Source organism: Triturus cristatus, chromosome 3_2 (assembly GCF_964204655.1).
Source record: "Triturus cristatus chromosome 3_2, aTriCri1.1, whole genome shotgun sequence".
NCBI classification, from domain to species: domain Eukaryota; kingdom Metazoa; phylum Chordata; class Amphibia; order Caudata; family Salamandridae; genus Triturus; species Triturus cristatus.
This window is the reverse complement of record NC_140584.1, coordinates 894,438,772-894,452,385: the sequence shown is the minus strand read 5'-3', so window position 1 is coordinate 894,452,385 and position 13,614 is coordinate 894,438,772. Positions and strand designations below refer to the sequence as shown.

The 13,614-nt window shown below is 46.3% G+C and overlaps 1 protein-coding gene across 1 annotated transcript in view; it reads left to right on the top strand.

Moving 5' to 3' along the window:
• The first annotated feature begins 1,516 nt into the window (after nt 1-1,516).
• The window catches only part of CTNS (cystinosin, lysosomal cystine transporter), a 205,058-nt gene continuing 192,960 nt past the window's right edge, over nt 1,517-13,614 (top strand). The window contains exon 1 of the mRNA XM_085649318.1: nt 1,517-1,634. The gene's annotated coding sequence lies outside the window, so the exon portion shown is untranslated. The remainder of the gene's footprint in view (nt 1,635-13,614) is intronic.

Genomic DNA, 13,614 nt, shown 5'->3' with positions numbered 1-13,614 from the left:
GCATGGCGGAGTTGAGAATTCGCACTGTGCAAACACCATGCTTTTCTTCCCACTATCACTGATAACAGACACACTTACAATTATCCAACTTAGTGTTACTTTATTGACCTCGAAAGGGTGAACAGCTAACCAGACTTGCTGGGATAGAAATCTGCCACTGACTCACTGTAAATTGCACACATATTTTGCAGACTATGCTTAACTCCCCAGAATCATGAATAATTAACATGTGACATTAAGGGAGTGAATAAGTGATTCTCAAATATTTCTTGAATCAATATATCCAATTTGAAAATTCTGTAACAAGTAACACATAAATGAAGGATGGCAGGAAAAAGAAAACAGCAATGCAGATAATAAGGAGTTGCAAAGCTGTATCATATCAGAATCCCCAACAATTCACTGAAAACGTTACATTAAAGAACATTATTGTGTAAATTACATTATAAAACCCAAAAGCCTGTAATTCGGACCATTAATGGTTATAATCCACACCAAAATATTAACACACCAAGCAAAATCTTATGAAAATATTCAGCAACTGTCCAAGAGGACTACATGTGTATAATGTACCTAACCAAAACGTCCCCATAACCAAAACGTTATTAATGGGTTTTAAGGGCGGTATATGAAATAATCTGAGGTTGAAGTGGGTGGGATCCGAGGGGCATGACATGCCCATACTTTTCAAATTTGAAAAAATAGTTCCCCTATCTGTTGCCTATTAGAAATGTAAATGTGTGCATTTGGTTAAACTACAAATGTTAGGCTGTTTGAAAGCCGGTTGTTGCTTTGAATCAGCGAGTCACTTGAAGAGTATTCTATTTGAGAGTTATAAGGTGACCTGATGAGCTGTGGAGTGTATATTTTTAATTGATACCTATAAAAAAATATTAGCACTAGGTGCATACAGTCTGCATGTTACTCAGATCTATATTTTGGAAGAACTTTATCTTAAACATAAACCTTTCGTGCACTTTGTGGCAGCCTGTCTAGTACTGTGTTTGTAATGCCATACATATTCACAGCGCTCTCTGTCACTGGCTGGGACGTCATAACACAAAAATACACAGGACGCTATTCCCCACTGCACCAATCAGAACTAGATGCTGTGCCTCTGTTTACACACACGCCTGCAGAGTTTGCATTACCCAATAGATGTTTCACAACATAAAGCGCACCTCTTACTGAATTAGTTTAACTTTTATTTATTTTCCATTTAAGGTGTCTGTTATTTTATATGCAGTTAATTGAAGGTGAAATACCAACAAAATAGTTACAGAATAGTTAGGTTTTTTAACCACGCCTTCGATCCCGCCCCCGCGCTCACTGCCCCCGCCCCGTTATCCTTACGATCACTGTTCTCATACTTTTTTAATGCATTTCGAACACTGCGTTGATTTCACGGCTCCTATTCACTGAATTTAATGCGTTGATGTCACGGCTCCTTCCTCCTTTTGCAGTATCCCTTTCGCTTGATTGTCTTCGGTGTCTTCCGGCTCTAGCCTGCTGCAGTCGATCGTCTGCTGTAGTCCTTCCTTTGTTTCTTGAGCCGGTATGTCTTTCTCTGATGTCACCGATGGGTGGAGGAACAGCCCAGGAAGTTGAAGAAGTCAGCTGAGCGAAGACTACAGGTGAGAGCCTCGAGAGAGAAAGGGAAACAAGTGGGGCGTCATCTGAAAATGATGCGGGAACTGGCCGGAGAGGGGAGGAAAGGTTACGGGGAGGGGTATATGAAAGATGCAAAATCAGTCGTATGGACTCGGGTAGATGGAGATGGGTGCGCGGGTACTGACACGAACACTTTAGGGAAATAGATGGATAAGTATTCACTTGAGTGGGAGGGAGAACATCCAGCCCCTGCAACGGGCTGAGGAACTCGTGAAGTAGAAGGGGAGGGGACACAATCTATTTTACCCATGTGTTTTGGTTTGGAGTGGAGGTATGTGCTTTGGAGTGGAATTACGTGGGTTGAATTTGAATTGTTCATTCCTTGTAGCACAGCTGTCACCAGGATGATAACAGCATCGACAATATCAGCTGATGTAGGATCCACATCGGCGCTAGTGCTGCAATTAATTAATCAGTTTGCCCTTAACTGTAACGGGGATTTTGGAGCTGTGCCGGTACACGTACCTTTGTTTATTCGACCACCTTATAGAGGAGAGACAGACACTGTTATAGACTGGAGGTAGGAGAGACGACGGAGCTGATCTACAAGGGAAGAACTATTTTTAGAGATAGCATTTGTGAAGCACAACTGTCACCAAACTGGTATTCTGGCACTGAGAGTTTATGTGTAAGCAGAGGACTACTGCCGTAAAGTCGTCGGCTCTAGGCCCACATACTCTGTGACAGTGCTTGAAATGGAAAAATAGAAGTGCACGTACTCTGTACCAGAGTACCTGCTTGTTTCTGAGAAGTGCTGGTACTCTCCAATTAAAAGAATTGCGTCATTCTTGAGAAGTGCTGCTACTCTCCATCTCAAGATACAAAAGTACTGGTAATCCATACCGGGCAGTACCGGCCGAGTACTGCTTTGTGAATAAATGTGACACCGACACAAGTGTATAGTGCTTAGAACTAGCCATAAACATGTGCACTTCCAATAAACACCTTTGTTGATTTGGGTGTGGGGTGGATGTAAAGTCCAGCCCTTGTGGGAGTGGAGGGTAAAACACTAGACTGTGTCCAGAAAGACGCAACACTCCTCCTAAATTTTATTGAAACCAAAAACAGGTCCAAACTGTGAGGCGGAATGAAGAACAACCAAAACAACAGTTAGTCTCACAGCCTTGAGAGGTAGTCTGCAGGATAGCAGTGGACAGGTGCAGCGGGGAGCACCCCGACATCTTGGCACGCATACATTTAATTGGGTACTTCTGGACACAAACACAGTGCTTATAAAGTCTGGTTCCCTCAGTATCACGTCAGTTGGGTGACAGTCAACCTATGTGATGTTCATCAATCCTGCATGCCCTCGCTGTGATGCAATTGGTGTTTTACAGTTCTATCTTGGTGCATCAGGAGTCCGTTGTGAGCACTTGATAATGGTGTTGCTTGATCAGCTGAAGAGATTCTTGGTGTGCTGTGACCTGTTGAAGTATCTGTTACACGGCCTGCTATCTCCTGGAATCTATCTGTGTGGCAATGTCAAGTCCATCTCTCATGCTTGGAGGAAGCCCACGATGGTTGAGTTGCCACAAGACTGGCTGTGGGCTGCACTGGGGCTGCATATGTGCCAGTAGCTGGACAGCTGCAAAACCATCACGGATCCACTACCTACTGACTCGTGCAACGTGTGGGGTGAATGTGTCCTGGTCAGAACCTGCTCTCGCTACCGGGATTCGGATGCAAGCCAGTTGAGCAGGTGGTCACTGGTTCTTCAGATTTCCCCTGGTGCGTCTTGTCATTTTGTATGGCAGTTGTGCAGGACTCAAGTCTTGTGATACATAAGGCGATAATGGAGTTGTTGCCAGTGAACCACCTGTACAACAGGTAGCGATGACTTGCACGGAGTAAGTGTGACTAGAGGGACTCCGCAGCCACGTAGCTCATTGCGTAGTTTGTGTAGCTCTTCTTTAGCATTTGTGTTTGCAAGCAGGGATGCCGTTTGCTTTAAGCAACTGGTGACAGGTGGCTGGACTGCCACACTATGAAGCGTGGGGCAGATACACGGTTCCCGCATTCAGGCGGCTTATGTTTGGTACTCCTGCTGAGCTGTCTCCCGTGATGTCATTGCACCCTGGTGGCTGGCTTGTGTTAGTTGGTGCACTCAGGAAGTGTTACGAGTCCTCGTTCTTGTCCCCTTGTTAGTTTCTCCTGAACCTCTGTGGTAGTCCGTTCTTCAAGGTGACAGGATTGTCACACTTCTTTCTCTCCTCTTCATTTCTTCTTCACAATATGGCAACGTGCCCCGCTCTCTTCTTCCCCAGATCTTGCTTGCAGTGTATTGTGGCTTCCGGCCACACGTCTTCTCTGCGTATGCTGCAAAGTGGCTTCAGGCCACGTGTTGCTTTTCTGATCAGTACATACTGCAAAGTGGCATCTGTTCTATGTGCATTGAGCTCTCTCCGGTTCGATCCTGTCTGTAGGACTGGGCTTCTTCTCCTCTCCGTGCTACAGCTTGCCACTTTGGGTGTGCGACTCTCCTTTTTCCTGGAATGGGCCGATGTGTGACACAGTCTTAAGGCAGTGTTGGTGGCACTTCTTGAACAGGCTCTGGCCCACTGTGGGGCGCTGCTATTGCAGTTGAGGGTTAGGTGCTCTCTTTGCAGTCGGGCCATGCTAGGCCTTTCCTCCCCCCTCTCTGTGGAGCGCTGGGCATTTGCAGCGTTTCTTTTTGGGCACCAGGCAGGCGACCCGGCTCTTTTTGTAACCTGCTTTGTCTCCGTAAGGATGCCCTGGCTGGCTCCATGTATGCTTGCTCTCCTCTTTTTTTTATAGTGGTGGCCACTTTGCACCAGGGGAGTGCAATGCTCTTCTCTCACCAGGGACTTTCCTTGTCCACATGTGGCCTCTGCTCTATGTCCATTTCACATTGCCCCTTCTCTTGGGAGGCCAATCTGTGGCTGCACTTGCGGGGGTTGACAATCCGTGCACACATTCTTGGTCCCTCTGTGGGTTGGAGCAGCCTTACTGACGCTGTGGGCTGTGCTGCTCATTTCATGCAGCCATATGTTGCCTGTATGCCCTCTTGGCATGGTCTCTGCTCTGGCAGTGGGGCATCACTCTTCCCTTGTGTATGCGGCAGACAGCCTATGCGTGTGCTCTGCTGTACATCGGTGGACGCTTCTTGTACTGGTGCACTTCTCCACCCTCTTTACGGATGGGAGACATAGGGCTTTTCTTCCACTGCCTGCTGTAGTGGGAGTGCAGTAGCGGCCTACAGCCACTATGGGGCACACTATTCACTCTGTGCATGTCTCTTTCCTGGCATGCGGCCTGGATCTTCTCCCTCTGACCAGGTGATTAGTGTTGGAGCGCGGAGACATTCACGGCGGCGCTGCATCAACTCCTTTCCCTCCGCGGCAGTCTCTAATAACTGCAATCCATGTGTGGGTTGGAGATGCAGATTCGGGTCTCTGCCATCTCCTTACTTGTGATGGACAGCTTGTCTTTGCTTTGAATGTTATGTGTGTTTAATGTAGCGCACAAATCACCTGGGGGCATCTTGGCGCTGTTACGGAAAAAGCATCAGTGGCATGGGAAGGGATTCAGAATAGATGAGATTTTAGTTGTTTTCTGAATTTACAGTAGTTCGGACAAGAGAGAACATGAAGTGGAAGCTAATTCCAGTAATGGGGAGCGAGGTAAGAAAAAGCCTTTCCTCCGCTGCGAGTCAGGCGAATGCGGGGAACATACAGTAAGGCTTTATCGCGAGATCTTATGCTGATGTCCGGTGTATATGCTTTAATTTTTTGTTGCAGATGTAATGGGCCTTTCTTTTTTAGGGCATTATAGGTAAGGCATCAGATCTTAAAACAAGATCTTTTCTTCACTTGCAGCCAGTGCAGTTTCTTCAGCAACAGAGCCGAAGAAGTAACGTGCATTTCTTTTTCAGCTCTAACAGGACCTAAGCTCTACCAGCAGGGTCAGAGGCGAAGCAGTCTATTTCCACTCCTCCTTCACAGCAAGGAGAGGGTCCACTACATGGGGCGACGTGACCCCTCCTCAGGGCAAGCAGTAGCAGTGGCGCCTTAATACATGTATCCTCCCCTTTAACGACAGATGGCCACAGGCAGCACAGCATGGGGTTTCTGCATCACTTGTCACCAATGTAAAGTTGTGGGCTCTAGGCCCACACACTCTGTGAATAAGCGTGACACTCACACGAGTATAATGCTTAGAAATGGCCACAAGCACGTGCGCTTGGGCTCTTTTATTGGCAAGGTCACCTGAACGGTGATGCCTGTGTTGGATTGGTGTGTCTAAAGACCAGCCCTCGTGGGAGTCGCTGGTAAAACACTAGACTGTGTTCAGCAGGACACACCAGCTCACACATGGACTGGCAGCAGAGATTACTTGGGGAAAAGCCAGGTCTTCAAGGCTTTTCTGAATTGCAGCAGTTCAGTTGATGACCTGAGAGTGGGTGGCAGCTTGTTTCACAGCTGGCACGCCTTGACTATAAAGGCCTGCCCACCTTGTCTTGCCTTACCAAATTTATTCATACAAATAAAATTTGCAGAACTCGAACATAGATCTCTCCCAGGAGTAGATCTTTTTGTCTGTATTGTAGAGGCACATGACCCTTGCTCTGTAAAGCCTTAAACAAAATGCACATGGATTTAAAAGTAATCTTCTGTTTCAGTGGAAGCCAGTGAAGCTCCTTCAATACATTGCATGCAGAGGATCTTTGTGATTTATTTAGTGCCAGTTTAGTTACTGCCACTTGGTCTCTGTGTAGTCTGTTGATCAAATAATCCTGAGCTCCAAGTAGTAGGGCGTTGGCATAGTCCAATCTACTATGTATGACACTGCGCACAATGAGAGATTTTGCTTGGGTAGGTAGTAATGGTAGCAGCTTTCTAAGGCCACAGAGGACTGCATAGCAAGTACCTGTGAATTTATTGACATGACTCTCCGTAGACTAGTTGTAGTTGTAGTGACCCCAAATTGCGAACTGTGCCTGACGGTCACAATTCCTCTCCTGCTGAAAGAGGCAAAAAATTACACGGAAGTATTGTGGAGATTTTACTTGGAGAGCAGCAAAGGAATTCTGTTTTATCCCAAGGGAGTCTATGTTCATCCAAATGACTATGCCTGATGGGCAATTCCGGAATGCAGCCACTACATCCTTCTGGCTGTTGTTAAAGGACAGGATCAATTGCTTATCATCCGTGCAGTTGACCAGCCTGATGTTATGCGCCTTTATAAGCGTGATCAGTGGCCTCATATAGATATTGAACAGGACTGGGCTAAGCCTTGAGCCCCGTGAGACTCCCTATTGCAAGCGTTTATCGTCGGAGCTTGGGGGGCTAGGCGATTGCTCTTGATGAGCCAGGGTTTTAAGTGAGATGAAGAAACTGGGGGGGGGGGGGGGTGTCTCTAAAATGGCCGCATGGACTGAATCATGAGAACTAGAACTGCATGATTCAGAAACTTATGAATTCACATTCAAATAAAATAGTAAAACGTTACACAGGACCTGTGTGCAGCACAGTCAGGCAAGAGTCACAAATTCGCATGTTCAAAACAATAGTAGGCCATAGTGCAAGGAAGGACATGGGTCCCCAGGCTGCTGTTTGAACTGTGAACTCCACTAATAATCAAGGGTCAGTGGGCCCCTCCGGCCTATGGGCCCCAGTGCCACTTCGCCAGCTGCACCAATGGAAGTTGCACTCCTTTTTATGTGACAACTGGCGGCAGCGAGACAAGCGTGGAGGCAAAGAATGGCACATACCACAGGGGTTAAATGGCTGTGGTAAAGCAGCCTTTTAAGCAGATGCTAATCTCAATTTTGAAGGGTTAGTCATTCACGGCTCCACATCAGATTAAGGATAAACGGCAACCACATTTGTGGAGAAGTGTGGCTCAATGGTTAGAGCGGCAGACCCTGATGCAGAGGTCTGGTCCGGGACCAGGGTTCAATTCCCGCCTCGGCAGGTGTTGGGCTCAATTTCCTCGGACTTGTTAATTCTCGCTTCGGTGCCTATTCTGAACATGGGTCCCACTCTGCAACTCTGGGCAATAGCTTGCTTAATCTCCACAACGGCCCCAACAGCGCGGGGATGCCTGGCTTCACCTTGGGGGTGCCCAGGAGTGGGCATTTCACAGGGAAAAGCCAGGAAGGGTTCCACAGCGGTATGAGTACAGCGCCAGGACACCCCAGGGTAACAGTGCGCTATACAAGTACAACACATTTAGATTTACATTTGTGATCTGGCAATATCCGGTCCGCAGGAGGATGGAAAGGCGAGGGTCGTGAAAACATTACATCAGGGGTCTCCAACCTTTTCTGTTACAAAAGCTACTTCTGTTCAATGAAAATCATCCTAAGCTGATATTATTAGCGCTGTATTAGTGACCACACCATTCAAGATTATATTAGTGGCCACCATATGCAAGATTACTAGCAGCGATCACCTCAGTACATCAGGCTGGACTGCCAGCAGTAATGTAAACAAGCATTGGCATAGCCAATAGGTCTCGCCTTTGGGAGCTTATAAGTGTTTAGCCATGCAACACTTTATGTTGTTGCACCAAGGATATTGTGCTGCATAACTAAATACTTATAAGGTCCCAAAAGCGAGACCTATTGGTTATGCCAATGCTTGTGCTTTGAAGGATTAGTACAAAAAAGTAGAGGGGTGCAACTCGTCAATGGAAAATCATTGGTCTAATGTTCTCACTTACGTGTGGACTTTCATTTTACAGCCTAAAATTCCTTAGTCTCTGAAACTGTAAAAACACACTGTGAAATGTAGCAACAGGAGATCACATGATCACTTTAATCACATTGCATTCATCATGCAATTTTAAAGCCTAAATCAAAAATATAACTATTTCTCTAAACGAGAAAAAGAAACCAGTTGCAAAGGAGCATTTGTTTAAACGTCAGATGTGGGGTGCAGTGAAGGGAATTGTATAGCCTGGAAACCATTATCACACAACTTGCATACTTTCCATGTGTGGTATTGCTACAGGGAAAAATATATTTTTCGGTATATGCATAAATTCCGCATTTAAAAGTCAAACAATGAATTCATGTAGTCATTATTTTTTCATATGTTTATTAGGTGTTAGCAAGCATTACATTTTAAAAATCGTAAGCACAGGAATCCTCTCTTTTCACAATGCAACCTTTATGGCACCTTAAATACAACTGAAACAAGCTCAGGACGCAGCGTGTGCCGAGTCGCAGCAATCCCCCGGCCGCCGGTCACCACAGCTGTGCATGCGTGCCTTCTCCCCTCAAGCTCACAGGCTGCCGCGACAAGATTCGAAACAAGATGGAGTAGGGAGGTCGAGACGCTGAATACGGAAGCACTGCATTGTCCTACTTCCGTGTTGACCGAGTAATCCGAGCTCCATTTTGGTTTATGTATCTTTGCTTGTTTTTTTAGGTTAGCGCTCTAGTTGATCATTGAAACAAGTTTAAACGATCGTCAAAACTATTCTGGACTCATTTTGTTTTTACTTTAAACTATATTGGAATAAAGCGCTTAGCTGCCAAGCCTCCAGTTTGTTTTCTAGTGACATTTCAATCTATTATGTGTTTCACTCTGAGTAACACTTTTTTTTTAACCAGGGAAGCAAAGTAGAAATGTATAGAATGAACCATCTTCCCCTAAAATGGGATGGTTCTTTTGAATACCGGTGGGGATTGGAAGACAAACAATTACGTATGGAGCGGACTTGCAAACTCAAGCTTATCTGGATTATTCTGTTCGCTGCTCCATTATTCTTCACCTCCTTTGCTCTTTAAAAAGTACACTCTTTACAAGTGACTCGTCGAGTCCTATCTTGTAAAGCGATTTCAGCAAGATAACAAGCACAAGTGCGCACACCTCACGCGGCAGCAAGGAGAGAGGAGGGGGCCTGTGCGATTCCCTTGCGAAAGCGAGCGGCAAGGTGCGATAATTGATACCATATGGCGCTGCCGCATGCTCCTGCAAGGGAATCGCCACACGTGCACGCGTTGCCATTGAAGGCAATGGAACGCGTGCACGTTTTTGGGCGAAAAAGGGAACCAATGGCTAAAGGTCTCCTCCTATGCAGCGCATGCACGCTGCGTAGGTGAGACCTAAAAAGGCTTTATCAATTTTGAATACCGCAACTGGGGTATTACATAACAGCAATAGCTGCAAAGCCCCTTGCACCAATTTATCACTCAAATTTCAGCTTTAAATATGTTTTGAAAATTGAGATATTTTTCTCGAAACAGCAAATGAGATCTGAAAATACACGCATTTTCATCTTAAATACACACTTTCAATTTTGGTATACATATATTATTTAAGTCAAGTTAAAGCATGTTGTTTTGTAAGCTGGGTTGCACACTGGAGAGCTACTCACAGGTAAGTGGAGAGCTACCAGTAGGGTAGAGAAGCACATAAATGGCCAGTTCCAGCCAAGTGCCACCTTGACTTACATTATTCTCATGTGGTGTCTGTCCAGGGGATGATTCCCTTCCGGTTTGAGCACCACCACTTCAAGCAACAAACAATGGTCATGGCATTTAGCAGGAGAGGTCTGGTTAACACAGAATCACTCAGGGCAGCTGCAAGAGGCACTGAAGTGAGTCTAGCCATGCTGTTCGATTCCAGCATAGAGAGGAGGCACAGTAGACCAGGATACCTGGAAAACACTATCCTTCCTCTTACAATTCCTTTTTAGGTTCCAGATTCATGATGGAAGTATTACGTGTGACTCACATAAAGGTGCATGAGCCATCTTTGTTCAGCTTGCCCTCACCAGTCTGCATTGCCAGGGCATGGCACAAAAAGGCTAGGGCTTGAAAACAAAGCCCGATAAAGACCCATTTCGATGCCCTGTTTTTAACGACCTGGAAGTAAGGGTGCGGGAGAAGGCGCGGATTCACTCGGCCCGCCGGAGTTAACAAGAAGCCTCAAAATAAACTTCCTCAATACGGACTACAAAAGACATACGACTTAATGCAGGAAGGCACATTTTCTTCGAGTCTGACAAGTTGCTTTTGACAAATACAGATCACCGGCTGGTGATTTAGGAGATTTACGTCTGTTTAAGAGAAAAATTGAGCTTGAAGTTCTACGTCCTGAGGAGAACCTGATATTCATGTCCCAAAGGGTTCGAAACGCGTCAACAGTTTGGTGTTTTCTAACCAAATTGGTGCCCACTAGATGGGCATACCACCTAATGCTCACTCTTGACTAGGTGTATTTTGATTAGAAAATTAAGTGAGCTATGTTGGTTTACCTTTTGGTTTCAGCCTCTGAATTACAGAACAAAAATGCTAAATGTGTAATGAAAAAGAATCCGAGGCATTTATTTGTTTATCTTTTTAAATAATATTTTTATTGCGTTTTTGAACCAAAATCGAAAATAGTCCACATGTTTTATGGTTACAGCATTACTTAAGTCATATGTGTTTCTTTTTATACAGTACAATATCCATATTTGTTGCTCATACATATACACAAAAACATTTGAGTCAATGTCATTTCCATCTGAGCACATTGCAACATGGCCAAACAGAGCTACAGTAGTCAAGGTATCCCTCACGAACTGGCATCTGAGGTTGACTTTACCTGTGGGGGTTCACATGTATTTCCCCTGAACGCATTCCATTTACCCCATATCCTAGACCATTTCTTAGGGCATCCTCACCATCGCACCATGCATGTCATTTCTCCATTGTAGGAACGTTGGGAGCACCCCCGAACTCCAGTTTCGGGCTATGTTCCGTCTTGCGATCGTCATCCCCAGTGTTGCCCAGTCCTGCATTCGCAGGTTCAGATCCGTAGGCTCCCAGATATTGAGGAGGCATCTTTTTGGGTCTGGTGGGACATCCGCCTCCCCAACCCTCGAGATCACACTCCTAACCTTTTCCCAATAGGGTTCAATCTGCGAACATTCCCACACGATGTGGTAAAATGTGCCCGGCAGTCCACATTGTCGTAAGCATAGGGGATCAGGCGCATGCCCTAGTTTATGCATGGTAATGCCTGAATAGTACATGCGATGGAGGATTTTTAGCTGAACTAATTTGAGTTTGGAGGAGATCGCCACCTCTCGTGGAGACGACAACGCTCCCTGCCAGTCCGAATCATCCATATCCCCTACATCAGTTTGCCACCGTGCCCGTAGGGTTGGCGTGGGGTCCGGCTGGTTATTTATAACCTGGCGGTAAGTTTGGGAGATGGCCTTCGTACTCATGTGGTCAGTGAGGATTCTGTCCTCTAAAGGTGATGCCTCTGGCAAATGTGTATCTGGTGAAATGACGCTCATAAGTGCATGTCTGATTTGTATGTACCTGAAGAGTTCGGTCGGTGCCATACCATATGTGTCCCGTAGTTGAGTGAAAGGAATGACTCCTCCCTTTACCCAAAGGCCACCTATTTTGGTAATACCAATGAGATCCCAATTCCTGAATCCCTTTGTGTTGTGTAGGTTACCCAGCCGGCGGGTCTCCCAGAGCGGTGTGGCCTGTGTCAGCACCCCCTCCCACCCCAGCGCCCGTTGCGCAGAGTGCCATATTTTCACCGTGTGAGCCGTCGGGCCCGTGAGGGCGGTCTTCCGTGTGGTAGCGTAAAGGGCTCTCAGTATATGGTCATTTGGGAGGAGATATCTGTCCAGGCGAAAAGCCGGCTCTTCCTGCGAGGCATGTAGCCAGTGGTTGATAACCATGAGTTATGATGCCCAATAATATATTTTTATGTTGGGTAGTGCTATCCCCCCATCATATCAGCTCCGAACTAGTTTGTGCATGGCTATACGTGCTGGTTTCCCATCCCAGAGTAAAGTAGAGACTTCTGAGTCAATTGCTTTGGAGTACGTGGGGGGAACCGGGAATGGATTGTTTTGCAGGGTGTACAGGAATCTAGATAACGCCATAATTTTAAAGAGGGCGACTCTGCCTAGCAGCGATAGTGGTAGAGACCTCCAGTGTTTCACGTCGCCGCGAAACTTTGTTAATGGTTTTCTTCAATAAAATGCGTTGGGTGGGGCGTGATATAGATCCCTAAGTATTTGAATCCCGTGGCTGCAATTCGCAGCTTACAGCCCGACGGTAGCTTTGGGGTGGGGCTGTACAATACATAGACGAGAGATTTTGCCCAATTTATAGTGTACCCGGAAACCCTCCCATATGCGGTACAGATGTCCAATAGACGGATAATAGATCTAGCTGGTGACGCCAGATATAACAATATGTCATCCGCATAAAGCGAGATGTGATCTTCCCATCCAATCTCCCACCTCAACCCATGGATCATCTGATCCTGCCTTATCCATGTCGCGAGCGGCTCCAATATTAATGCAAAGAGGCGTGGCGATAAGGGGCAACCCTACCTTGTACCCCTGCCTAAGGAAAAGTCTCTGGAGATTCGACCGTTAGCCACCACCTGCGCCAGAGGTGCATTGTACAGCAGCTGAATCCACACACAGAACTTGGGGCCAAAACCCATTCGCTGGAGAACCGCAAATAGAAACGGTCATTCCACAAGATCAAACGCCATACTTGCGTCTAAGGAGAGGAGCACCGCATCTTCTCGTATGGTGGGTATGCGGGCCATTACCCCATGCAATCATCTCAAATTGAGGGCGGTGTTACGGCCCAGCATGAAGCCCGATTGAACAGGGTGGATGAGTGTAGTGAGGTGCGGTTGTAAACAGAGCGCTAGCGTTTTCGCCAATATTTTCGCTTCCACGTTGATTAAGGATATTGGACGATATGATGAACAATTCTGCGGCGGTTTGCCTTGCTTGTGTATTGCAACAATTGTGGCCAACCGCTGATCTCTCGGGTGTATCCCTTTGTCCAGACTATCGTTATACATGTTGAGGAGATGGGGCATTAGGGATGTAGTCGCCTTTTTATATAATTCAACTGGCAATCCGTTGGGCCCCATAGCTTTCCCTGTGTGGAGAGCGACCAACGCCAATTCGTCAAACGTCAGGGCCACCTCCAAG